The sequence below is a fragment of the Panulirus ornatus genome, chromosome 35 (assembly GCF_036320965.1).
Source record: "Panulirus ornatus isolate Po-2019 chromosome 35, ASM3632096v1, whole genome shotgun sequence".
Classification (NCBI taxonomy): Eukaryota; Metazoa; Arthropoda; class Malacostraca; order Decapoda; family Palinuridae; genus Panulirus; species Panulirus ornatus.
In genome coordinates, this window is record NC_092258.1 from 2731565 (window position 1) to 2757248 (window position 25684).

Sequence of the window (25684 nt, forward strand, 5' to 3'; positions counted from 1 at the left end):
ATAATGGTTTTCATATCCACAGAGTTTGAACACTGGTATGTACCCATATGAATGTGTATATGGGTGACTTTATGCACAGTAAGAATTGCCTTGTTTTACTTAGATTAAAGATTTCCTACCATTGCTGTAGATTAAACAGTACACTCGTACAGGCGTTATTTCAGCTGTTGATGATATGGACGCATACAAGATAGGAGCAATAGGGGGTGGCAAGGTTGTTCAGGATGCAAAAAACTTGTAATGATATGGAGACATTAGTTAAATGATTTAGTATTTTGATAGGTGTATTGATGGATATGTTGGGGTGAATGGTGTAGGATGTGATATTATTTTCCTTGTTATGGACAAAGATGAAAATATGAATATAAGGGCATCTTTCTTTTTTCTTTTACTTCATTTGGCATTTCTTTATCACACAGTGTTATATCAATGAGCTTTCCTTTTTTCCTCCACCTTTCCTCTTTGGTGTATGATCACCCAGTACAAAATCAATCATTGCTTTACATCCATCAGCCACCTGCTTTAATAATCTTTTTGATTTTAGTGTCACCTACTTTTCAGGTTGACCCTTTAGTGTTGATTTGTCAACCTCCATGTTTCTGACTTTCTTTGAAATATCCATTTTACCTAGCAAGCATTTATTATGTATGCTCTGCAATTTTCCTAACTTTCGTCAGTCGGGCTACACGTATCCCCTATCTAAAGAAGACCCTTCTGATCTATTTTGCTTTCCCATTCTTTTGTCTTTATTCCTTAGGTTATGTTTCTTATGAATACCCTAGAATAATTCATGACCAATGACTCTATTTCTCAAATCTAAGTTCCTCACTTGTAACGTGGGATCTTGTTCATCATTAGCAACATTTGATAACCTATTCATCAAGTGTAATACTTAGATTGATTTTCCTAATTTGTTATATTTAGAATCATGATCATTTGTAACATGGAATTATGTTCATCTATAGCAATTGGGACCATGTTCATCACCTGTAACATTTTGGGGTCTTTTCATCGCCATGTAACGCTTGTCATCTTGTAACATATGATGGGACCATATTCATCTGTAAACTTGGGATCATGCTCATCATCTGTAACACATGGGATCATGTATATCATCTGCAACACTTCGTGTCATGTTCATCTGTATTGTTAGTTCATGTTCATTACTTGCAACATCGATATCCATAAGTGTGTTGGGGCATATGTGTTGTTTCCCCCGTAGAGTTTCTTGTTATGGCCCCACAATTTTACTTCCTATGATTAGCAACATTTTCAAGGAAGAACAAGGAGAGATAAAGAGAGACTTAGATTTTGAAATCATCCCATCATAGATGTAGATCTTGGTTCCTACTCCAGGAATGTCCTCTACCTTTAAATTTAATTATGATTGCTCCAGGACTCCTTGAAAGGGCACCGAAACTGCAAGGCTGAGCTATTTACGTTAGCAGGAGAATGATGGAGTCCTTTGAAAAGATTAATTCTTTGACGAGACTGCTCCTGATGATAAACCTTACATAAAAGTAGTCTTTTCACTCGTGATGTAAGCTCGTGTGTGTGTGTGTGTGTATATATATATATATATATATATATATATATATATATATATATATATATATATATATATATATATATATATATATGTGTGTGTGTGTGTGTGTGTGTGTGTGTGTGTGTGTGTGTATGAAAGCGAAATCGCACTTCAGTAGTTCATACATTTTTATTTAACGTAATTTTTCTGTACATGTACGTTTCGTGGAGACAATCCACCTCATCAGGTGCCAGTACTTAATAAAGTTATTTAAATCCCAGCATCACACTAGATTCCACATGTATAGAAAAATTACATGTTAGATAGAATTGTATGAACTCCTACTGAAGTGCGATTAAAACAGAGTGGAAATGACAGAGTGACTAGGAAATGGCCTAGAATCACAAAAGTGTATTTTATATGTGTGTCCTGTCTGCCACTGGATATAGCGAGACCAGGTGGCCAGCCCTCCTGCCGAGGTTCCCGGGGTTTTGGTTTATAGTGTTGGGGTCGAGAATACAATACTATTGGCCGTTGTCATGTGACCATTATGACCACTTGTGCATGAGAGAAAGAAGAACGGTTTACACTCGAACTGTCGCTCTCCTAACTGATATCCATCCATCTGTCCCTCTATTTATCTATCTATCTATCTATCTATTATATATCGCCTTACAAGAGCTGTTTTAACGTAAAAACAGCAGAATGAAAGACCGACAGGTTGTGGTAACACTGTAGGCGGCATTTTTTGGCTTCCGCCTAAGCAGCGACAGCGGCACCTTAGCGACGACTCCTGCCAGATATGGCTAGGTGTTTTGAGGGGATCCAGAGCGGGGGTAAAAGACATCCTTCAGCTTCGGTTACATTCGTTACTCTCATAAATACAGTACAAGCCATGTGACTCACTGGTCATACTGATGTTTGAAGATGACGTTAACTGGAGACCGAAGCTTGAGACCATTTTCACACACGTCTGTACCATCACGGCGACGGAGTAACGCAGAAAGGTAGTACAGCCGCGTTGGAGGATTACTTTCGCTCTTAGGAAGTGTATCATTGCTTCTCGTTGTTGTGCTGCCTCGAAGCTGTAGGAGCCCCATGAAATGGATCCTAGGACCATATGCTGATAACGAAAATAATTGTAATGATATTACTGCTACTGCTATTACTACTACTATTATTACTGGTACTACTACTACTACTATTAATACTACTTATAATGATAATAATGATAATAATAATAATTCGAGAGGGAGAGAGTCGAACAGCAAACTCAGATGTCTTCAGTAACGTCCAACATATCTGGCGGCGTTTGAGGGTCGAGTCATCATCTGGACGACTGTCAGAGGTAAGACTGTTTCTTCCAGGCATTGACTGGAATGTAAGTAAATAGGATGAACAGAAGAATATGAAGATATTAGAGAAGGGAACACGGGGTTGGTACTACAGAAAGCACAAGGACTCTCCAACTAGAGGAGACGACATGAACTAATAATGAGTTACTTGTGTGTATCACAACTGACCCTAACTAACATCGTTCTCGCCTCTTGCGCGGTTCTGTTACTAATGTCTTTCGTGTTTTGCTCATCTCACTGCTCACGGAAAGGAGCAGGGCATCAGATCTTTGGTGCGTATCCCCACGTATCCACTCCACAGCACAAACCACGTGTTCACTCCACCATACAGACCGTCATGTGTTCACAGCACAGACCACGTGTTCACTCCACAGCACAGACCGTCACGTGTTCACAGCACAGACCTCGTGTTCACTCTACAGCACAGACCGTCACGTGTTCACAGCACAGCCCACGTGTTCACTCCACAGCACAGACCGTCACGTGTTCACAGCACAGACCTCGTGTTCACTCCACAGCACAGAGATTCATGAGAATCATCCTCATGCTTGTGTGTCAAGTGGGTCGCTCGGCGTCTCCCTCCCACTAGGTTAGCTTCCAGTGATGAGATTATCCCTTGTGTGTGTGTGTGTGTGTGTGTGTGTGTTAATCTCTGTCTCCTTGTGTTCGTGTGTGTCTCTCTTTCCTCGTATGTGTTCACCCTTAATGTGTCTGTCTTTCAGAAAATAAGAAGTTTTGATGTATAAGAAACTATTTTTTCCCCATAATCTTTATCAGGCAAATGTTGAGCAGGAAAAATGACATTTATCAGTGTGACCATCAGAGTAAGGTTTCATCTAACAATTATGACAAAGTGTGAGCGAAGAAATGTGAGAGACAGGAAGTGAATAACAAACTCAGAAATTAGGACAAGACATTGTCTCGCTCATGCACCTTAAGATGCGTATCATATGTGATATACATATGTCAAAAAAGTGAGAAACTAAACCTTAGAATATAAGAAAGTCCGTATAATGATTCTTGTCTCTCATAGTTTTAACTCTGTTCAACAGATGTCGCAAATATGGGAGTATCTGGCATATCTTACACGCGCACTTCATTTCCGTGCATTTAGTATGAGTCTTCATTCTTACTTGCCGTGCAAATAAATAATTCTTCAAAACTGATGATATTCCTTTACATGAATAGTGATTTCGGGCGATGTTGATTAATAATCCAATATAAACAGTGACTGATAACGATTAGTTTTGATATATACAATGGTAACAGAAAAACTGTGTTGGATATTACAGTGTGCCTACGAATGGCATCGCTCGGTGGTAACAGTAAACATTCGACAGTGCTGAGTGGGTTGTATACAGATTTTGATGTCAATCGTTATGGCGGTGTGGTGTTGTTTCGTGTGGACAGTGACGCAGAAGAGTGGTATTAGGTTCAAAGAGTGACTTAAGACGTATAGTGTTCACTACATTGTTGACATTGAACGATGAGGTTGAGTATACTATGGCAGGATTTTTTTGTGTGTCCAATTCTAACAAGCCAGATAAGTGTGTGCTACTCACCAGTGTCACTACAGAATCCTATTCGAAATGATGGTGAACTGCAAATATGATATTACAAAAACGCAACAGAAAAAGTGTCGAGTATTTGAAATCGAATTTACAGTAAATTAGGAGTAAGATCCCCAATCGATCCTTACGAAACAATGACCACTTTGTACAAGACAAAATGAAGTGTCATGGATCCAAGAGGTGAACAGATGGATCAACCATGGCGAGTGCTTGTTCCACTATGATCAGGTGAGCTGATTACTTTGTGCTAGTTTCTTCAGCCTCCCTTGAACCTTGCTTCGAAGATTCGATGATTTTCAGCTTCGAAGTTTCGATGATTTTAGACTCTGGCGCTTTGATCATTTTGGGCTTCGAAGCTTCGGTCATTTTCGGCGCTTTAGCAGCCAGACGTAGTGCACGTCGACACGTTGTAGGTTATAAGACTTATTCCCCAAATACGAGCACCCCCATTTCTCCGGCCTCCAACCCACTACACTGCCTTCCCTTTTCCCGACCCCACCTCTTACACGGTCCACCCCAGCCACACCTGCACTGCCCTCGCTCCCCCCCCTAACCCCAGCTCCTGCACGGCTTTTCCCTCCCTCCGCCCAGCTCACCACTCCCTGCATGGCCTTCCCCTTCCCTGTCCCCTACCCTCTCGCAACCCTCCCTTCACCCCTGTCCCCGTTACCTCTTCACTACCCCAAGCAGCGGAGGGCCGTGTAAGGTTAACTAGCGGTCCTTACATAACCTATAGTTGTTTGTTAGACTTATAACCAACATTTCATATTACATGAAAGTTGCCATATTGTGTTGTAACTAATTAAGACCCATTTTCTTAGTGTGAACATTTCGTATGTTTAGCAGCGAATCTGATGAAGCCTACGTCACTCCGGTATCTGTCATGCGACCAGAAAGAAACCCGTAATTTTTCATCATTTTTCACGCTTGCTCCGTTAACTACAAGAGACGACGTTCTCAATGTATTACGTATAATACACGAATCATTCACACCTACAGAACTCGTGACGAGGATTGTAAAAACTAGGCCACGTTTTCACGTTTGCTTTCCGACTGAAAGTTACTACAGGAATTGAAGCATTGGTAAATATAACATGAACGCGAGTCTGTCTTCGCGTAGCTGTAACACGGCGTCACGTCACGTTCCCCGTCCGTCGCCCCGTCCTGTAAGCTGTGGTGCACGAGGCGGTTGGAAGAGTTCTCAGGAAGTGTGGTGACATTTGCACCACTTTCGTGTTTTCGTAATCGCTTCACAGCATCACGCTGGAGGACGACCCACGAGATATAGCATTCACTGTGACTGGACGTGACAGGCGAGAATTGAAAGGTTGTCAAGATTCTCGTACTGACCTCGATTACAAGATGGGAGTTTGGCTAGGTTAGGTTAGGTTCCACATGAACCACATCGGACGCCCTATGTTGGCGAAGTCTTGCGTGGGTTTGTTATGAGCGGCCTTCCACCAGAGCTCCACTTTGCCCAAAAATGTTCATGGGACTGACAAGAATTCTTCTCCTTCTCGTCACCTCCATTGCAGTATGGACGGAGTCCTTGATCCTTATCTATTTATACACTCCACCGCTCTGTCTCTTATCCTTTGACAACCACATCTTTACGAAATATTCAGAGAATATGGCTCTTAGTCTTCACAGTGAATCAAAAAATTCAAACATCTATACATGCAGTATTGGAGCTTTTGATAAAGCTGGATGATTAATAATTCACAGCAAAACCCAAGTATGCGGTTGAGAAGATGCTATAACCAAACAGCATATCCAAACACCCACCCAACAGTCGTCTGTCTCTAAGGCGTCTCGGGAGAGGTTGGTTGGTGGTAGTAGTCAACATGTTCGATGATGACATGACGAAATCCCCGACCACTGGACCTCTACCTCCGGCGAATTCCTTCTTGTAGGTTGGGAGCCACTTGGCGTCCACGGTGCAGTTGCCCGGCTCCCGTACTGCTATGTTTATACATATACTTATCACTATTACTTATCATATACTTATCACCTAAATGATTTTTTTACGTCTTAATTACATGGGTGGTACTGGAGGGGTTCGTTTAAACAGTCTGGCAGTACAGCTAATGACGGGCGATCGTTCTTGCTGAACTGGTCTGTAGGAGTTTCGTGGACATGTAACATACGTATGGTAAAGTCAGGGGTGTCGGCTCAGCTACTGAGATTATCAGATTTTGATGAGCGAGCGAGCCATGGTTACACAGGCCAGCTGGACTCAACGCTCTTGAGTCACTTGAGCAGTGAGGGTGGCAGGGATCGGTATTTTTACAACTGTAGTGGGTCGAACATTCGTCGAGTTATGTGAGTTGTGTATGTCAGACATACAGACAACATTTCATAGGTGTGTTTTTGCTCCAGTTTTAATTATAACTACAACCATAACTTAAGGAGGTACTATGTTGAAGAGAATATTAGTGAAAAGATAATCATATTGGCATAGACAGGATCAGCATTCTTATTGACGACACAACATTTTCCAACTATGCCTGTTACAGCGGGGGAGACACAGTAGATTATGACTGGCTTTCATACACACAAACATTACGTTTCGTTTCGTATGTTTGTATCACAGTTGAATTACGGTGTCTCAAGCTAGGCTTCTACATCTGATGTTGTACAACCTTAACCAGTGTGGTTTGCTGGAGGAGCTGATGGTTCTTGATGGAACCAATACGGTATCTATTTGGGGCTTCATCCAATCAGCGTCAAGATTTTCTCGTCCGGTCAGCGTATAACGTTGGTGTTGAACGGTGCAAGCCCACACACATCCAGTGATACGTCCATTTTTTTTCTCTCTTAAGTCCACCTGCGTTTGGTTGCCTTCTTCTTTTTTGTAAAAAAAAAAAAAAACTCAAGTGAAGCACTGAGAAGAGAAGGTCAGGGAATGTATCCAAGTCGTTGAAGCAAGTGATGGTGGACTCGGGTGAAGCACTCAGCTGATACGCTGAAGTTATGCAAACAAAGAGCACACTCAAGCAATGAGTTTCATTCATCCAGTCAGGTGGCGCATTTACGCTATGCACAGCATGCAAGTCATCCACTCTAGGAAATGCATTAAGAAGGTTCACTGAGCCCAGAAATTGTAAATGACATGATCAGAGAATGAACTCGAGGTATTCCCATACCTGCGTTATGTAAAGACGCACAATGAGAGCAAGAAACGCAGATTCCATAGCCTATGGTATGACGCATCACCTCGGGCTGATGCCAAGGAAATACCAGGAGTAGGGTGGTTCTCCAACGGCTAGTAAGAACTGGAGGTGTTTTCATTGACTTGGGAATGAGCCATCTGTGAGCGTGGCTCAGGTGGTATTAATATGACACCATCTGAGCAGTAGTCCAGACAGCTGGTGCCAAGTGGTCATCTTGCTCTCAGAGTGTCGGTCTCTTCCTCCTCCTGGAATATGGGGCGCCGTCAAGTGAACATGGACGTGCTCAACCCAGGATGGTGAAGCTCTCCCTACAGAGCTGGGATGTTCAATCCCGTAGACTTTTGTCTATCAAGGATCACATCGTCGAAAGATCTGTGTCTAGCTATGATTCGAATCATCAGAGACCCGGTGGAATGAGGCAAGAGTACTTAGCTTAATGTTATTATGGAAATCCATCTTATTCACGGGTCGTATTGGCGCACTCAAAAGTTGTACCGTCTCGCTTAAGGGTCGTCGCGTTGCACTTGTGGGTCGTTTCGTCGTTCCGAGATCTCGCGTCTTGTTGTATTGAAGGTTTGTACTGTCGTGCTCGAAGACTGTTCCGTCGTGTTCACTCTCCATTGTTGCAGATAATCTTGTACTGATGTTTTGCAGGTCATCAGATATTGGTATTCAGTCGGTAGTTTTGTTCCATCGTGTTGCAGGAAGTAAGACACCAATAGCTTCGGGTTAAGAGAAGCATATGGGGCACTATACCTTATAGTGAGTCACTGTATATATATATATTTTTTTTGAAGTATCATTAGTGAGGGGAGCAGGTAATTGCGTAAGCTTTTTAATTTTAGTCAGTCCAGGCTTGGCAAGTCTATTATCTAGCACATATAGCCAAGCTAGGCAATATCTTTCTTATCTGATTCCTAAATCAGAAGTGTGTTCACACATCGGAAGGCATCATGAACACTCATTTGTGGCCAGATCCAAAAAAGTAGGCCAAGGCAAGAAATAGAGGATGGGTCGATGCAAACTTCAAGGGAAGAGAAATGAATATATAGAGTACTGTGAACCAGGATCAGAGGATAACAAATGAGCATAGACTGCTGAGGTGATGGGGTCTCACGAGTGTAGAGCTCCGTCCCCGCACAGCACAGATGGGTAATGATGACACGGAGGGACGCACACATGCATGTGCTGCTCCCCAACACCTGAGCTAAAGAAGTTACGGGGCGGGCACGCGGTGATGTGTGTGTGTGTGTGTGTGTGTGTGTGTGTGTGTGTGTGTGCGTGCGTGCGTGCGTGTATGTGTGTGTGTGTGTGTGTGTGTGTGTGTGTGCGTGTGTGTGTATGTGTTGTTTGTGTGTGTACGTACGTGTGTGCGTGGTGTACGGGCAAGGGTAGGAGGAGGGAGGAGGAGGAGCGCGAGAGGGACGAGTCGCCAGCCAGACGTCTTCCAGCGGCCCTGGTGTGCGGAGTCTTGCTCGCGCGCGCTCCAACCCCACTGGTCGGTCGCTTGCGCCCCCTCTCTCTCTCTCCCTCTATCTCTCTCTTTCTCTCTTTATCTCTCGCTGCACGAGCCTCGCGCGCGTCTGCCAGCCTGCTGCTGTGCTGCTGCTACTGCTGCCGCCGCCGCTGCTGCAGTAGTCTGTCTGTCTCTCCCCTACGCCCACTTCTGCAGGAGAGACACAATCACACACACATTACACACGGCCCTGCGAGTTGCTGCCTACTGCTGCAGGTCATACGACACGCCGGGACTGTAACGGTGAATGGTGAGTACAGGAGCTATACGGCCGCCACGCCTCCCCCGTCCCCCTCAAGCTGCCTTCCACCTGGCCTTGGCTGAAGGTGAATCTCTTACTGTACCCTAGTGACTACAGGGGCTCCCAGACAGGGGCGCCCTCATACACAACTGCAGCTACTACTATCATCACCACCCACAGCAACCATATCCAGCTTACGGCGTCCTGATGGGCGTTCTGCTAGGCGGTGTGGGTGGGTGCGTGTGTGTGTGTGTGTGTGTGTGTCTTGCCCACGGTGGGCGGCGTGGCTACCTCATTCATAAGCAACGTGTTCTGTGTGGTGTCAGTGTGAGAGAGATGTAGCCAACTTGTGAATCATTCCCACCCATTTACATGACTTGCACCACCCACTGGGTGGTTTATTACACCCAGGGGCGCCCTGTCACATCCATGGGTGGCCTGTCACACTGATGGGCGGGCTGTCACACGCATGGGCGGATTTTCATAGCTACGATCGGCCTCCCATACCCATCGGTGGCCTGTCACGTTCATGGGTGGCCCGTAACATTCGTGCGTGGCCTGTCACACTCATGTGGTGACCTCTCTCTCCCATAGGCGGTCAGTCACACCGAGGTGGCATGGTAGAACGTTCAGCACATGACATTTCGTCAGCCTACGCATGGAAGAACGTAACGTCTAAAGAAACATTGGTAAAGCTGTGTGATGCTTTCCTTGAAAATACATAATGCGTCTTCGTAACGCGGCGTTAGAAGATGACAGTATCTCCCCTACATACTGTAACACCTTGACAGTCACTGTAAGCTCATTATAGAGTCTGTCAAACTTTGTAACACGCGGACGTCCGTATCATTTCTGTGTCACTGTCGCTGCAACACAACACTCGCATCTTTTAACACGTGAAAGTTAAGTCTGTCACGTATTGCCAGTCCATGACAGTCAATTGACAGTCACCCAGACAGTCTCACATAAATAGTGACAGTAACTCCATTCTCTGTAGCATCTTGAGAGACTTGATAATTTCCTTGACACCGTCAGTAGACGACACAAACATCTTGTCATCCTTCACAGAATCCTGTCAATGTATTCTTTACCTTTTGACAGTCTTCTAAATCAATTGACTGTGTTCTTCGCCGCAACAACTTGAGAGTGTCTCTTAGACAATGTGTTTGTCATGTTGCATCTCATAACACTCCCGATACAGTTCGTAACGTTTCACACCCTAACGTTTGTCGTTATAACAACGTAACGCTTTGATTTGATCCTTGATACTCATCGTGACACCTTTGACAGCGTAACACTCCATAAGACCCTTGACAGTGGCATTATAACACGCAACAACACCTTTGACGGAGTCCTAAAATCACAACATCTTGGCAGTCTCATCTTGACACAATGGAACACCTCGTAATGCATCGTAACACCTTGGTGTAACACCGTAACACCATCGTGCCCTTGTAACGTCCGGAAAAAATTGTAAATCTCTCCTCCCTCTCTCTGCATAAGACGATATTCCAAGAAACGCGCCAGAACAATATGAAAATACCCCTATAATTCGAGTGACTCAAGATCACGATTACTTTATCTATATCGATATTTTATAAAGTTTATCTTGCAAACATCCGTACAGTACACACACACACATATATATATATATATATATATATATATATATATATATATATATATATATATATATATATATATATATATATATTGTCCAAGGTTTTCTGATGGGAATGGCCTCTGATGCAGTTTTTAATAACCCACGCGGACGAGCGATATAGGATAGTCATACTAGCAGTTTGTACTGCTCATACGAGCAGTTTAGTGTACCCAAACGAGCAATCTAGAACGATGGAACCAACATGGGGAGCGGGTGGGTCTCCATCATGTTGTCACCCTTTTAATGGCCCCTCACCCTTTATAAGGGCATCACCACGATGATGTCCATCCTTCTTTTAATGACCTTCCCTGGACCATAATGCTCAACGCCTTTATAAGTGGGTTTAACCCTTATAAAGATTTTAGTCTTCGATCAGTTTCATGTCTATAATGACCCCAACCTCGCCTTCATAAGGTCACTTTATTATATTGGCGTCACCTTTATAAAGGGGCCATTATTGTATTGGTAGGACCTTTTTAAAGGTCCCCTTATCATATTGGCGTCACCTTTATAAAGGGGCCATTATTGTATTGGTAGGACCTTTTTAAAGGTCCCCTTATCATATTGGCGTCACCTTTATAAAGGTTTCACATATTGGTCTCGCACATATAAAGGTTCCTCATAACAAAGTAGCTTCATCTTTATACAGGTTCTCCATTATAATGACTGTACCCTTATAATGATAGTGATCTCGCCTTTACAAGTTAATGATAGTCCCACGGTCATATTAACCTAACCTTTATACTGATATCACCTTAGTAAAGGTCTCTCACCTTTATAATTGTCTCTTGAAATACTCTAACAGTTATAATGGTAATACATAAAAGAGACTAATATCAATAGAGTCACTTTTTCATGATGTCATACTATTAGTAGCCTCACCTTTATAAGGGACCCTTACAATAGCATCATCCATTATTATGGTCACTATCACAACGGACAAACATTTGTAAGGGTACAGGCCATACAAAGGCCACATAATGGTAGAAACTTTATAAAAGTAACTTCATTATGCTCTTGCATTTATATAAGTCTCTATTATAATGCTCTTAGTATGCTCCCATCTCTGACATGGCTTCACCTCATTATTGTTGGAATATAATGCCTCACCTGGGATGACCTTATGTCTATAATCCTCAAACCTTCGTATTTTCCCTCAGGTTTATAATTCCACAATACAACAATACTCAAACTCCGCTCGTCCGCTCAGATGTAACATTCCTCATCTCTGTAGATACACGTTACGGAACGGCTACTGGGAGAGGAAAATAGTTATAGAACATATGCAATATACGCCAGCATGTCTGGGAAGATCATATATATATATATATATATATATATATATATATATATATATATATATATATATATATATATATGATGGGGCTATTGCATTAATCCTGTTATCTGGATTCGAAGCTGTGGTTTTGTAGGTCAGTAGAGGAAGAGAATAAGAACAGATATATACAGATGATTTACTTAATGTAGTTAGAATTAAGATTAATGATAAGTAACCCCTTGACAACAATGGTAGAGTCGAAGGCTAGGTCATCATATATCGTCCTTGTTAAGGGTCGTACCTTCTTACTGAAAGGGTTAAGCTGATATAGACATCGAAGGAAGAATGACAGATATGGCTTTTGTATATATATATATATATATATATATATATATATATATATATATATATATATATATATATATATACTGAATTAATTATAAAACTATCATGCATGGTTGACTGTGTGCAGAAGTCGGTCAAGGGAAGAACTTATAATACATTATATGAACCAACGTATGAAGGCCAGGGAAGCCATACCGCAATGCCACATCCTAGCCAAGTTTGCTGTTGTTATTGGACACTGGTCTCGGTAATGGTTGCTTCTGTTTTAATGGTCTGTTTATCAGTAGTTGCTGCTCGTTAGTGATCTGGTCTGAAATTGTAGTTTGAGGCTGTTATTATTGTTATTGTTTGCTTCTCTAAAGCAGTGTCTTTTAATGGCTATTTGTTTGGCATTTGTTGTTGTTTGCTTTTGTTGCTTGGCCTGTTCCTTCGTGTGGTATCAGTTGTTATATGTTAGCTGTCCTTCGTACTACCTGCTGTGGCAACACTTGTTGTGTTTGGTCGTTCGGTTATGAAGTTATGAAGTGGGAACTGTTTCTGTGATCACTAATTTAGTTTTATTTGAAACTTGTCTTAGGGCTATTTTTGTTTTTCACTTTTGTTTCAGCTTCTAATTCTGATAAGAAAGTATGTTCGTTGTGGTTTGAATGACGGACCACTGTTGTTGTTTTTGTTAGGTCTTTTTGTATGTTAATGGACTCAATTCGGTTTAACTTTATCGATCACTTTCATTCCTAGTGGTCGTTCAGTGATAGACATTTATCTATTTTTGTAATTGTTCACTCACTTCTCGTCGCATCTATTTTCAATCACCAGTCACTCACTGGTTGTGGCTTTGGCATTGGCTTTTGTTTTTGTAAGTGATAATTCAGTGGTCACTTCTGTTCCTATCTAGTAAATGTTTATCACTTTTTTAATTGTTTGTTGCTCTTCGTATCAGAGAGGGAGTCAAGCCGTACAAGTGGCTGTCATCAGCACGTCAGTAGTCCAGTTCCTGGTGTGTGTGTGTGTGTGTGTGTGTGTGAGACACACGGGGACAGACTCTATACCATCATGGCTCCCTACCCTCTGTAATGACTTCGTTGTTCGGTAGGTGGCAATGAAGACGCCGAGGGTTAGTTTATATATATATATATATATATATATATATATATATATATATATATATATATATATATAAGTTTTTGACTATTGCTTTCTGACTGCAATGGTTGCTTTAGTAGTGATGGTCAACAGAGCACTTCGCCACTATGGTGTATTCCGTCTGTTCGCCTGTGAAGGGCGAAGACGACGATGATGATGATGATGATGTCAGTCTGCTGACGAATCAGAATCATTCAGGAAGTAGTTGAAATGATTAGAACACTGTCGAGATAGTGACTGATAATTTTACTGAGGTTTGATCATTTGTAAGAGATGAAGAATGGGAGGGGGCTAGGCACTGTGATGGAGCCTTCATTGAGTGGATAGGGGGTATGGGAGGAGAGGGTTGGTCTGTGGAGAAGGTAATGAAACGTCTGGGGTTGTGGGGGTTTGACACGGTGGATGAGAGATGTGAAGGCTGAGGTTGAAGTAGAAGAGGAAACCTTTAGGTCCCCGGGAGGAGGAGGAGGAGGAAGAGAAGAAGAAGAAGGAATTAGTGAAACACGAGAATAGAAGCAGAAGAAGGAAGGAGAAAGAAAGAAGCATGAAAGAAGCCATAATAACACTGCACAGAAGGAGACGTTGTCAACGGTCGATACTTACCCATCTTAGAATGGATTCTTCACACTAATCGGCTTACACACACACACACACACACACACACACAGGTCGCTCGCGGCCATGAACTAAAGTGATTTATCCCTCCACACCGCGATGTAATCAGTGCCGACGCTGCTGCTGCTGCTCCTCCTGCTGCTGCTGCTGCTTTAGCAGCCCAACCCTCCCTCTTATTATTAGCAACCCAGGCCGCTCAGATCTCTGCTCCCCGTCTCCACATGCTGGGACTCTTCTGTCGTCTGAGTGTGTATGCTGCTTCCGTGTCTCGTTGTGTTCTTCTTCAAACTGGGTCTTGTATTCTTAGACTAATTCCCTTTTTTCTTTCTTCACTGGTTTCGTTTTCATCCTTTTTCATATTGGTTTTCGTTTTTGTGATATTGTTCCGTTTCATATTTTGGTTTTGAATATGTATCAATTCCCATTTCTGTGTTGGTTCCCTTTCTTAATATTGTATATATTAATTGTGTTGGATCTTGTTTTCGAGTGGGTGCTGTTATCCAAAATCATTTCCGCTCTATTAATTAACTCTGTTTCTTCATCGGACCCAGTTCTAAATTAGTTTTTTTGTTCCGTTTTCTTTTTTTAATTAGTCCCGTTCTTTGCATTAATATTTTGTATGATGGTGCCTTTATTAAGCTCGTTTCTTGTTCATTTTGATTCTTTTTTTTTTTTTTTTGTACTGGCCTTGTCTATTTTTTTGGTACGTTTTCTTTATTGGTTCCATGGAAGGATGGAGTGAAGGAGGCTTTCGATTATCAAGGCCAAAACATTCAGGAGGGCGGGACCTGTGCATGGGATAGAATGAATTGAGTAGATGTAGAATACGGGGAGCGACGTGCTGCCGTTGATCTGAAACAATAGTATGTGAAGAAGTAATGATAGAACAGTGAGTAGTTTTTGTGGTTTGTTTGCGGGTTGTAGACTTTTGTAGTTACGTTATAAATGACAGCTAGAGATTAGATTTGTACAAATGAAGCCATTGTTTATTTGTTCCTGACGCTGTCTTTCTCGCTGAAGCGGATAATGATAAATCTTTCTGATTTTTCATATTTGTTCGTTTTTTTCCACGTAGCATCTTCCACGAAGCAATTCTATTATCCCTGTGATATCCCTTTTCCAGATCCACATATATTCCTCTGAATATTTCTCATGGTCTACACATAGTATACTACTCCTTTACTCACACTGTTCCTCACCAGTCTGTTGCAATGTGAGTGTCATTACCCTCTCACTCAACTCACCACTCCTCACAGGACGTATCACGTGTACTCAACACATTTATTCCTCTGTAATTCCAACATTCACTTATGTTTCCTTTGCCTTATACAGTGGCAACATACAAGCGTCTCGCCAGTCCTCAAGCACCTCGCCTTGAGCTAAACATCCAGTTACGATCCTAAGTGATCCGTCAACAACGCTGTCACCCATTTTCATGAGAAATTCTAATTACATTAATAATGATAGCTTCTTTTACAATATCCCTCCATAGCGAGGTAGTGTCAGGAACAGACGAACAAACACCTCACTGACTCATCTAATGTCTGCCTTTAATGTATGATTCTCCAAAACCAAAGCCCCTTCGCCGCAGAGAAGCCCCAAACACCTTTTCGTGGCATTCCACTGTAAGCACGTCACTCCCTGCATACCATTGCTCCACAGGTCGTTCTATCCCATGCAAGCCTCACACCCACTTGCGTACTCCAACCTTAGTACCCAAGAGCCTCCTCACTCCATCCTTCTCTCCATCCTTCCCTCCATACTTCCCTCCATCCTTCATTCCACCCTTCCTTCTCGTCCTCAAGTCTCGCCCTCTGCCTTGCTCCACTAGCTTCGTGTTCCGTCTGTCTTCACTCATCCTTTCCATATGTCCGGAAAATGATCAGTAACAATACTAAACAGTGATTATTAATAGTAATCATAATATTACTACTAATAATAATGGTAATAATAACAATAATGATAACATCAACAATGATGATGATAATAATGATTCAGATGAAATAAGAATAATATTAATAACAATAATAATAACAATCATAATAGAACAGAAAGAGGTGGAAGAGAATTTTGCAAGACAATGAAGCATTGACCACAATAATTACAGACAGAATGAAGACAAAAGACAAGGAAAGGTAGACAGGAGGATGACGGTATGGGCAGCGTATAGTGGTAGACTGGAGGATGACGGTATAGACAGCGTATAGAAGTAGACAGGAGGATGACGGTATAGATAGCGTATAGTGGTAGACAGGAGGATGACGTTATAGACAGCGTATAGAGATAGACGGTAAGAGGATGACAGTATAGACAGCGTATAGTGGTAGACGGTAAGAGGATGACGGTATGGACAGTGTGTATACCGGTGGCGTCTCCCAGCCCGTGTTTATTGCCCAACTTCCTTCTTTTTTAGTGGCCATCCTTGATTTATCTCCCATCAACTTCCACCGGCGCTGTTCCACATGTCCATCCCCCCCCCCCCCCTCCTTCCCTCCCACGTCCACTCACCAGGCTGCAGGTGGACCAGAGGTATATTGCGGTATACGTAATCCACGTAATCCAGTGAGTTTACATCCCGTCTTGGCAGACTCTAATATACGTTTGCTTCTTGATCCAGTGTCCATCGTGTATATTCTTATTTCCCTCGAAGATGTACCAGTCCATCATGATTCATATATGGTTTGGTTGAATGTGATAGAAATGTCCTGTACAAGATGAATTCATTGAAGAAAATAAAGATGCTGATTGTGTTTTCTGAATCAGTTAATTTGATATTTGTAAATTGTGCATTAGGTTTTAGATGTGTTATTTACATTTTTTTTAGTGCTTTTATGTTATCTTTTTATATTTTGTTTTTAACGGTGTATGGCTTATTTTTGTATTGTGTTTGTTAGATTACTTGTTTGGATATTTGTGAGGTGTTTGTTCGCCTCATGAGTTTTTTATTTGTGCATCTGTGATCCGTTCTAAAGTAGTTTTGTGATGTTTGCGTGTTGTGTATGTTTGTGAGTTGTGTTTGTCTGTTACGATTTTTGTGCAGTATGTTTGTGGTTTTTGTTTTTGAGTTATGAATTTGTGTGACGTCTTTATTTGTTCGATGTTCTTATAAGTGTTTTTGTTGCATTAGGTGCTTATAGTTTTGGGTAATTCTGTAAGATTATATATTTTTTTCTCCGATCATACACATTTCTCTTGATTCCACTCCTTACTCCTTTCTGCTGTTCTTATCTTTTTTTTTTCCCCTTTTACACCGTGGTAAAAAATCTAACTGTGCGCGACTTCAGTCAGATTCAAGTCTCGACACATTCATGTACTAAAGTGGACATCAGCCACACACTTCCATTTCCTTCTCCTGCAGGATGATGAAGACTCGTTCCTCTTGTACCTCCAAAACAGGATGAACGGCGTCTGACAGTCTAACACACTCACCATAGACTTAGAATGAAGACAATAGCTATTGTTAGTAGTCAAATCATTCAACACACTTCATTTGTAAGATTTTATTGCTGAGTACAGAGCACGGGTGAGACGGCGTGTCTAAGGCAGTAGAGCAACGGTACAAATTTGGGATTACCATCCTTTAGTAACTTCTGCTGAAACGATCTCATATTTTCCATAAAGCGAGTCGTAGACGCTCGTCGTCTTCATTGCATGCACTTGTCTCCTTCTCTAAGTGCGTTTATCATCTTCACTACACGCACTTCTCTCCTTCATCACAGACACTTCACTTCATCTTGGTTTTTCGTATCTCTTTGCGAGTTTTGTTAATCCATCTTCACTATTTCAAGCCCTCCCTTAAGTCTCATTTCAACTAGTCTTCTGAATCTTAAAGTTCTGTTACGTCTACAAAACCATTTCTCATGACTTTATTCTTCCCAAGAAAACCTTCTCCCACAACACATTGATTCCAGATCCACTCAGAAGTATAATGAACTACCACTTCCCATTTTTGCTTTCCGAGATAATGTTCTCGACTTCCACACATTCTTCAACGCTCTCAGAACTTTCGCCCCCTCCCCCACCCTATGATTCACTTCCGCTTCCGTGGTTCCATACTTGACGTGTAGTCAGAAGAGGGTTATTCCAAAATTAGTTCTTGACTGTTCATCTTCACTAAATGAACTTGTCACCTTCTCTACTTTCACTTGTCATCTTCACTACATACACTTCTCACTTTCTCTACGTCCACTTGTCATCTTCACTACATACACTTTTCACCTTCTCTACGTACACTTGTCATCTTCACTACATACACTTTTCACTTTCTCTACGTTCACTTGTCATCTTCACTACATACACTTTTCACCTTCTCTACGTACACTTGTCATCTTCACTACATACACTTTTCTTCTCCTCTATGTACACTTGTCGTCTTCAGTGTGCGCACTTCTTATTTCCATCAAGTGAATTTGCCATCTTCACATGCATCCATCTTAACAACATACGCTAGTCACCTTCATTACATGAATTCGTCACTTTTTCTACTAAGACTTATCATCTTCACTACACGCACTTCTCATCTTCATTACAAGCGCTTGTCTTCTCCACAAAACATTTGACCTCATAATTATAACCTCATCACAACTATTTCACTCATACTCTTAACTATTAGATTCATTATCACAACCATTCTATTTCATGATCTTAACATAACCTCAGAATCACAACTCTTTTTCTTTATAATCTTCACTTTTTGATCTCATAATCACAACAGTTTGACTAAATGATCATAACTACTTTACCTCAAAATCACAATCATTTGACTTGATAATCTTAGCTATTTGACCTCATAATCACAACCATCTAACCTAACAATCTTAACTGTTTGACCTCATCATCAAAACCACTGGACCTCATAATCACAAGGAGTTTGATTTGGCTTTGACTTTCATTTGGTTCCCCCTTATTTTCGCATTGTCTGCAACCATATAAAAATATAACAATGCTATTCACTGATATAAAGAAAGGCATTAAACAGGTTGGGTTTATCCTACTTGTGAGTTGGCTGGTGTTCTCTTCGCTGAATGTCCTTTACGCCTGGAAGCTGACCGTCGCCCGAGACTTCTTGCTGAAGAAGATCGAGAAGGGTAGGTCGCACTTCCCTCTGTCGTTGCTCCCACTGAAGGAGCCTGAACCGGACGATCCTGACCCAGCTTGGAAGTTGGTTCCCCTCTTGGGGATGTATAAGATCAGGTGGCAGTTGTTGCCTCAGTGCAAGAGTCTCGGGGCCACTCTGTACTTCGACTAGATGATAGAGAACGTGCTCTACCACCTTTTGTGCTTCATCATGATTTCGATCATCACAGCGATGGTGATCCTTGGCCATTGGTGGCGCCTGAGGTGTTCCGGCAGAAGACGACCACTTGCTTCGAAACACGAACAAACACGGCAACGAAACATGGTTCAGAGACTTAGTCAGGCTATTCGTACGCGAAAATGTCAGGCCCGTCCTTCCATCGTAGGCATGGGGACTAGAAAGTCTCCCGAGCTTGAGTCTTCAGTCATTGAGGGTAGCGAGACTCCAGTCCTTGAGGGTAGCGAGACTCCAGTCCTTGACGGTAGCGAGACTCCAGTCCTTAAGGGTAGCGAGACTCCAGTCATTGAGGGTAGCGAGACTCCAGTCCTTGAGGGTAGCGAGACTCCAGTCCTTAAGAGTAGTGAGACTCCAGTCCTTGAGACTTGCGGAACTCCACTCTACAATCCTGGAAAGACTCCAGTCATTGAGACCAGCGAGATGACTCCAGAGCCTCAAAATATAAAGTTTCCATTGTTTGAGACTGTCTATCCAGACTTTGACAATATCAATCAAGAGGATAGTTCAGGCTCTGAGTCTAGCGAGAGTAGAGTCATTTATACTAGCTTACCTTTTGACCCAAGCGAGACTCCAGTCCTCATTACTAGCGCGAGTCCACTCTCTGACCCGAGCGAGACTCCTGTCCTTGAGACCAGCGACACACCATACCGTGTGAAGAAGGTGGATGCTCAGGTCAAGGCTAGGAGGGTTTGTGAGTCTTCGGTCTCTGTGACCAGTGACGACGATTCAGTCTCTTATGACAAGCAACGTGCTGCAAAAAAGCCAGTCTCTCAGAAGGGTGAGCCCCTAGTCGACACATCGGGGTATAATTTCTCCAGACTTAGGGAAACATGGGAGAAAAACGCGAGAGAAAATGCTCGTACGGCGGAGGACACAGGAACTTCAGCCTACAAGGCCAGTAATCTCCCGACACTACTGAAAATGTGGGAAGAGTTTCCTTGGCAGGCCCCGACACTTTCACTGTCACCACCAGGGAAACTCCCCAAAGATGTCTTCCGTTTATGGGAAGAACAAGTCAGTTCTTCCCCGACTTCTCTTAAATCCTCGAGTCCCATGAGGATAAAGAACTCACCAACACCTCCCCCCCGAAGCCCAGCTTCTGGATCCTTAAGCCCGGCCTCTGGATCCATAAATCCAGCCTGTGGACCCCCAGGCCCAATCTCTGGATGCCCAAATCCGGCCTCTGGATCCATAAACCCAGCTTCTAAATCCATAAGCTGCTCTTGGTCCAAAAGCCCAATCTCTGGATCCCCAACCTCTGCATCCTCAAATCCAACCTCTGGATCCCCAAGCTCAGCCTCTGGATCCATAAGCACGACATTTAAAGTCGTCCCTATCGGAATTAAAAACACTATTCGCGCACCTACCCCTACACCAGCTGTCGCTTCTCCCGCACTTCCATTCAGGGTAAAGGTTCTTCCTAGTCCTCCCAAAATCGGAGGTAGGAACGATATTATTATCCTGCCAATCCCCCTTGCATACGCCAGATGTACGGTCGAAGAAGCAGTCACTGTAGGCAGTCGCTATATTCCGCATACGTGTGGACTGAAGGACGACGCTAGGTGTCAGAAATGTATTTGTGAGGAGTTCTTATCCCAGTGATCAAGGCTCATGCACAGATGAATCTGTCCTGCGTCAGACCGAATCCCTCGAGATTCCTGGCTCAAACTCAACCCTGTTTAACTTTCTTGTTTGCTCTATATGACTCTATTTCAGAGGTAAATGTAACTTTATATTTTTCCTGTTTACAATGGTCAATGTTTCTCGCAAGTCACTTTAGAATGTCGGTTTGAGCTTTTCAGTGATTCTTTTGGCTATCATATCCACTGCTTTCATTAAAACAAATGCCTGCACAACGTTTCTTATTCTCAGTAGAAAATGCAGTATCCAGCTGTTAGCCATACACTTGGGCTATGAAGGAATCCCTTGGCCATCATATCCCTAATTTTGTCGTTGTTACAACTGAATTATGGATTCCGGAGTCTCCTACGACATTTATTAGAGGCCAACTTTTTCAACTGGCTCTGACGGTTTTTTTTGCTGAATAATTAGGTTTACCTCCATGTCGAGTATCTTAACTGCGTGTCTGTCCTTCACGTGGTTACTGCCTTAACAAAGTGGTCTGTGCTGTAGGAACGTGATGAGTGCTTTTGTGTGCTCAGTGCTTTAATCACGTGCTGTTTCCTGTGGGGCGGGGTGGAGACGAGAATGGATGAAGGCAGCAAGTATGAATATGTACATGTATATATATGTATATGTCTGTGTATGTATATGTATGTATACGTTGAAATGTATATGTGCGTGTGTGGGCATTTATGTAGATATATGTGTATGTTGGGGTTAGGTCATCCTTCGTCTGTTTCCTTACATTATCAATGTAAGCTAGAGTGATACAGAATGAAGAATACTACGACGGCTTGGCCCTATGTGGGCACAGAGGCAGAGCAGCAGCACAGCTCTATAGCTCTCTATAGCCCTTTCAAGATTGAACGTTACTACCCTTACTCCTGATGGACGTAGAGCATTAATTATAAGACCACCAAAGATCCGAGGCTCAAAGCAGCACTCGTAGGAGTCTATGTGAGCCCGTGAAGATCAGTAAAGCCAAACTTCACTGATGCAGTGTACACTGCAGTGTCACTCGTTAGGGAACGCACACAGACAACTTGTGAGCTCCAGACAGAGCACAGGAGAAACCAATGAGAGAGCCTGCCCTACAGTCTTAATGATGTGGTGGATGTCGGGTCAGCAAAGAGTCGACCTTAACTTCTCTAGCCCCCTGGGTTCGCATCTCGCCACCAGATAGCCGCAGGGTAGCCACCCTTTAGAGCGCGTCTGTGGCTTGGGACTGTGTTGGCTGTGAATTATGGAGGCTGGAGGCCCGTAGATCAGTCAAGTAGGGTTTTTCTCTTCTCAAGCCATTGATGTCTGGCTTGGACGGATGCCCATGTCTCCACCCATTCCATGTAATATTACGCCCCTCTGTTTATTGTAAGGGTATTGGGAGGGGGTGGAATATTGGGAGATGAGAGGGTACTAGGGGTTGGGTGGGGGGGGGTGTAGTTTGGGTTGCCTGCTCCTTTATTTCATACATCTCATGTTTATTTTGATTCTTTTCTTATTAGATCTTGTTTAGTTTCGCTTTTTTCGTCCAAGTTCTTCTAACCAGCGTACCCCAGGCCTTCAAGCCCACTTGAGTTACCTTTTTTTTTTATTTCTTCTCGGGAGATTTCTGAGTTCTTGTCTCATGTTTCAGTTGCTGGTGGTCTGCCTGGGTCCCTCTCATTTCCTTCACCAGACACGTGTGACTTCCTTCCATCATCACAAATACTCACATTGCTCTCCCCTTTATTTTCACTTGTCGTCTTTATTCTGATTCTTCTTCCTTAGTGCCATTTACTTAGTTTTGTTTCCTGTGTTTGCCATCCCTCACTCTAGTTTCTTCTTCCTTCTCTGAGCGTCTATTTTAGTCTCTTTTTCTTTGATCTCTTATTTGTCTCTTTCCATCAGCTCTGTTTCCACTTTTGTTGTGTTTTCTTATCCTTCCCCCCAATTTCTGTTACTTTTGATTCATTCATTTTGACAAACTCGTTTTCATCTTCTCGTTAGTCTTCCTCCTTTTTATGCTTTCTCCTTCGTTTTTCGATCACTTTATATTATCTCCTCTTTCTTTGTCTTTTGCATTTTTGTACTTCCTCCTTTATCTCTTATTTTTATTTTATCCTTTGTCTCTTAACTCTTCGTTTGCATCTCCTGCTTCACTCCTACCCACCCGAGAGCCTGCGGTAGAGGCAAGGGTGTGAGACGTGGTTGTGATGCCTCGTCGAAGGTCTGCTCTGCCTGACTGGGAGGACGTTAATGAGGTCTCGTTTTCAACCTTCCCCGAACAATAAGAGGTCATGGTGGGGCTGGGGTCGTGTCCCATGATCCTTACCTACCATTGCTAATACCGCTACTCAGGCTCGTGTCTGTGGTTCTTGGTTTGCCGCCACCATCACACAGTCGCACACACATATACTTTACGACACCCCTAATCCTCTGTTACAACTTACGACTTGACGAAAATACGACGCCTGCATTACACATCTGTGAGTCCTAGACACACACACACACACACTTTCTCTGGCCTCCTAGATGGCAGACCTGGAGACGGGACTCACAAAACAAGTGCACTCACGTCTCACGGTCGGTGAAGTGTTTATGTAGGCAGGGAGGCGAACGAGAGTCCGCACCGCACCGACTCCCGCCTGGCCAGGATTCTTCCTCCCACACACCCCACACCACACTACCCCACACCACCCCACACCACAGCGCAACAGCCAGACGTAATATATTACACGGGTCTCCTGGGTGTATGTCCTCGCCACGCTACCAAGACCAACACGTAATAAATTGTACAGTCGGGGCTGTGCAGCTGTTGAATTTCTATTGGCGGCTTCATCACAGTGGAACTGTGGGGGTATCATTGTATTGTGCCCCTCTGGTATGTTACCCCTTTACAAAGAGTATATACACACACACACACACACACACACACACACACATATATATATATATATATATATATATATATATATATATATATATATATATATATATATATATATATATATATATATATATGTAAATACATATTGTATGTTTGCGTATCTATAAATTTTTTCGGCCACAACATCAGCGAGGTGTTTACATCTGTCCTCGCCACTAAGCCTTGCACCCGCGGCGCCTGATGCTTCTCATAGTTTCTGTGTGGGGACCAGTCACACGAGGGCTGACCGTTATGATACTCCCATTTTCATACAATTGTGTTTAGGTGATCCATCACTTTCAGATTACTTACAAATGAGGCGTCGAAGTTAGTCTCCTTATATTCAGTCTTATGCTCTCAATCTTTCACTATCATGCCAATATGACAACGAGTGGAGCATATTGAACTTAAGGTAGATAAGATGATATATATATATATATATATATATATATATATATATATATATATATATATATATATATATATATATATATATATATCTTTCATACTATTCGCCATTTCCCGCTTTAGCGAGGTAGCGTTAAAAACAGAGGACTAATCCTTTGAGGGATTATCCTCACCTGGCCCCCTTCTCTGTTCCTTCTTTTGGAAAATTAAAAAAAACGAGAGGGGAGGATTTCCAGCCCCCTGCTGGATGTACGTTACTGACCGTCAGTACTAGTTTGCCATATGTACTTTTGTGATTATATGAAACAAAGTTTTTCCTTTTTGGATGAACGTCCATCGTGCTATCGTATGATCGGCATTGTCTTGAGAAGTTGTTACCAATTTAAGTACGTTAAAAGTAGTCAATTATAACATATAATTTTTCGATACTTATTTACAGCAGAGGTGATGCTGATGCAGCACCTTGCTATGTGAAGTTTGCATCTGTGGTTCGCATTTTTAACTTTTTGAAATTCATGGCATGCATTCGGATCATGCACATGTCATATGCATTTAAATGTGCAGTTAAAATGAATATGCTTGAACTGTGCACTCGAGGTATGCATTTCAATGACACCAGTAATTATAAACGCTTCATCTACGCGTTGCCTTATTAATAAACAGGGGCTGTTCCGCTTGCCTGTCATCTGTCTCTGTCATATTTTCCTGTCGACAGATCTTATCCACGGATGTCGACACATGTGTACATCCGAGGAAGAAAAACATCTCTCTAGGGTATTCTAGATACATGTTTAGATGGCTTCTTAGTTCAGAGGGGGTCACCCATCCGTTATATGGGGTCATTATGACAAGGAATTGGCTATTGATTCTCTCGTAAAGTTTTAACGATGACTTTGTTAGTTGAGTATTTTGTACTAAAAGAGTGAGATACTTTTGTTTTCTAGTTAAGGACTGTAAGTAAAACGCGAGGGTTTTTGTGGTTATGAAAAGGACAGGATGACCCCT

At 42.5% G+C, this 25684-nt stretch overlaps 1 protein-coding gene across 6 annotated transcripts in view; it reads left to right on the plus strand.

Annotated features, from left to right (window-relative positions):
* The first annotated feature begins 4202 nt into the window (after positions 1 to 4202).
* The window catches only part of LOC139760081 (uncharacterized), a 136686-nt gene continuing 115204 nt past the window's right edge, over positions 4203 to 25684 (plus strand). For 4 of the 6 annotated variants that reach the window (XM_071682884.1, XM_071682885.1, XM_071682882.1 and 1 more), the window contains exon 1: positions 9049 to 9393. The gene's annotated coding sequence lies outside the window, so the exon portion shown is untranslated. Of the gene's footprint in view, positions 4683 to 8960; positions 9394 to 25684 lie in introns of those variants that run through there. The other 2 variants (XM_071682888.1, XR_011715230.1) reach the window with 2 other exon arrangements.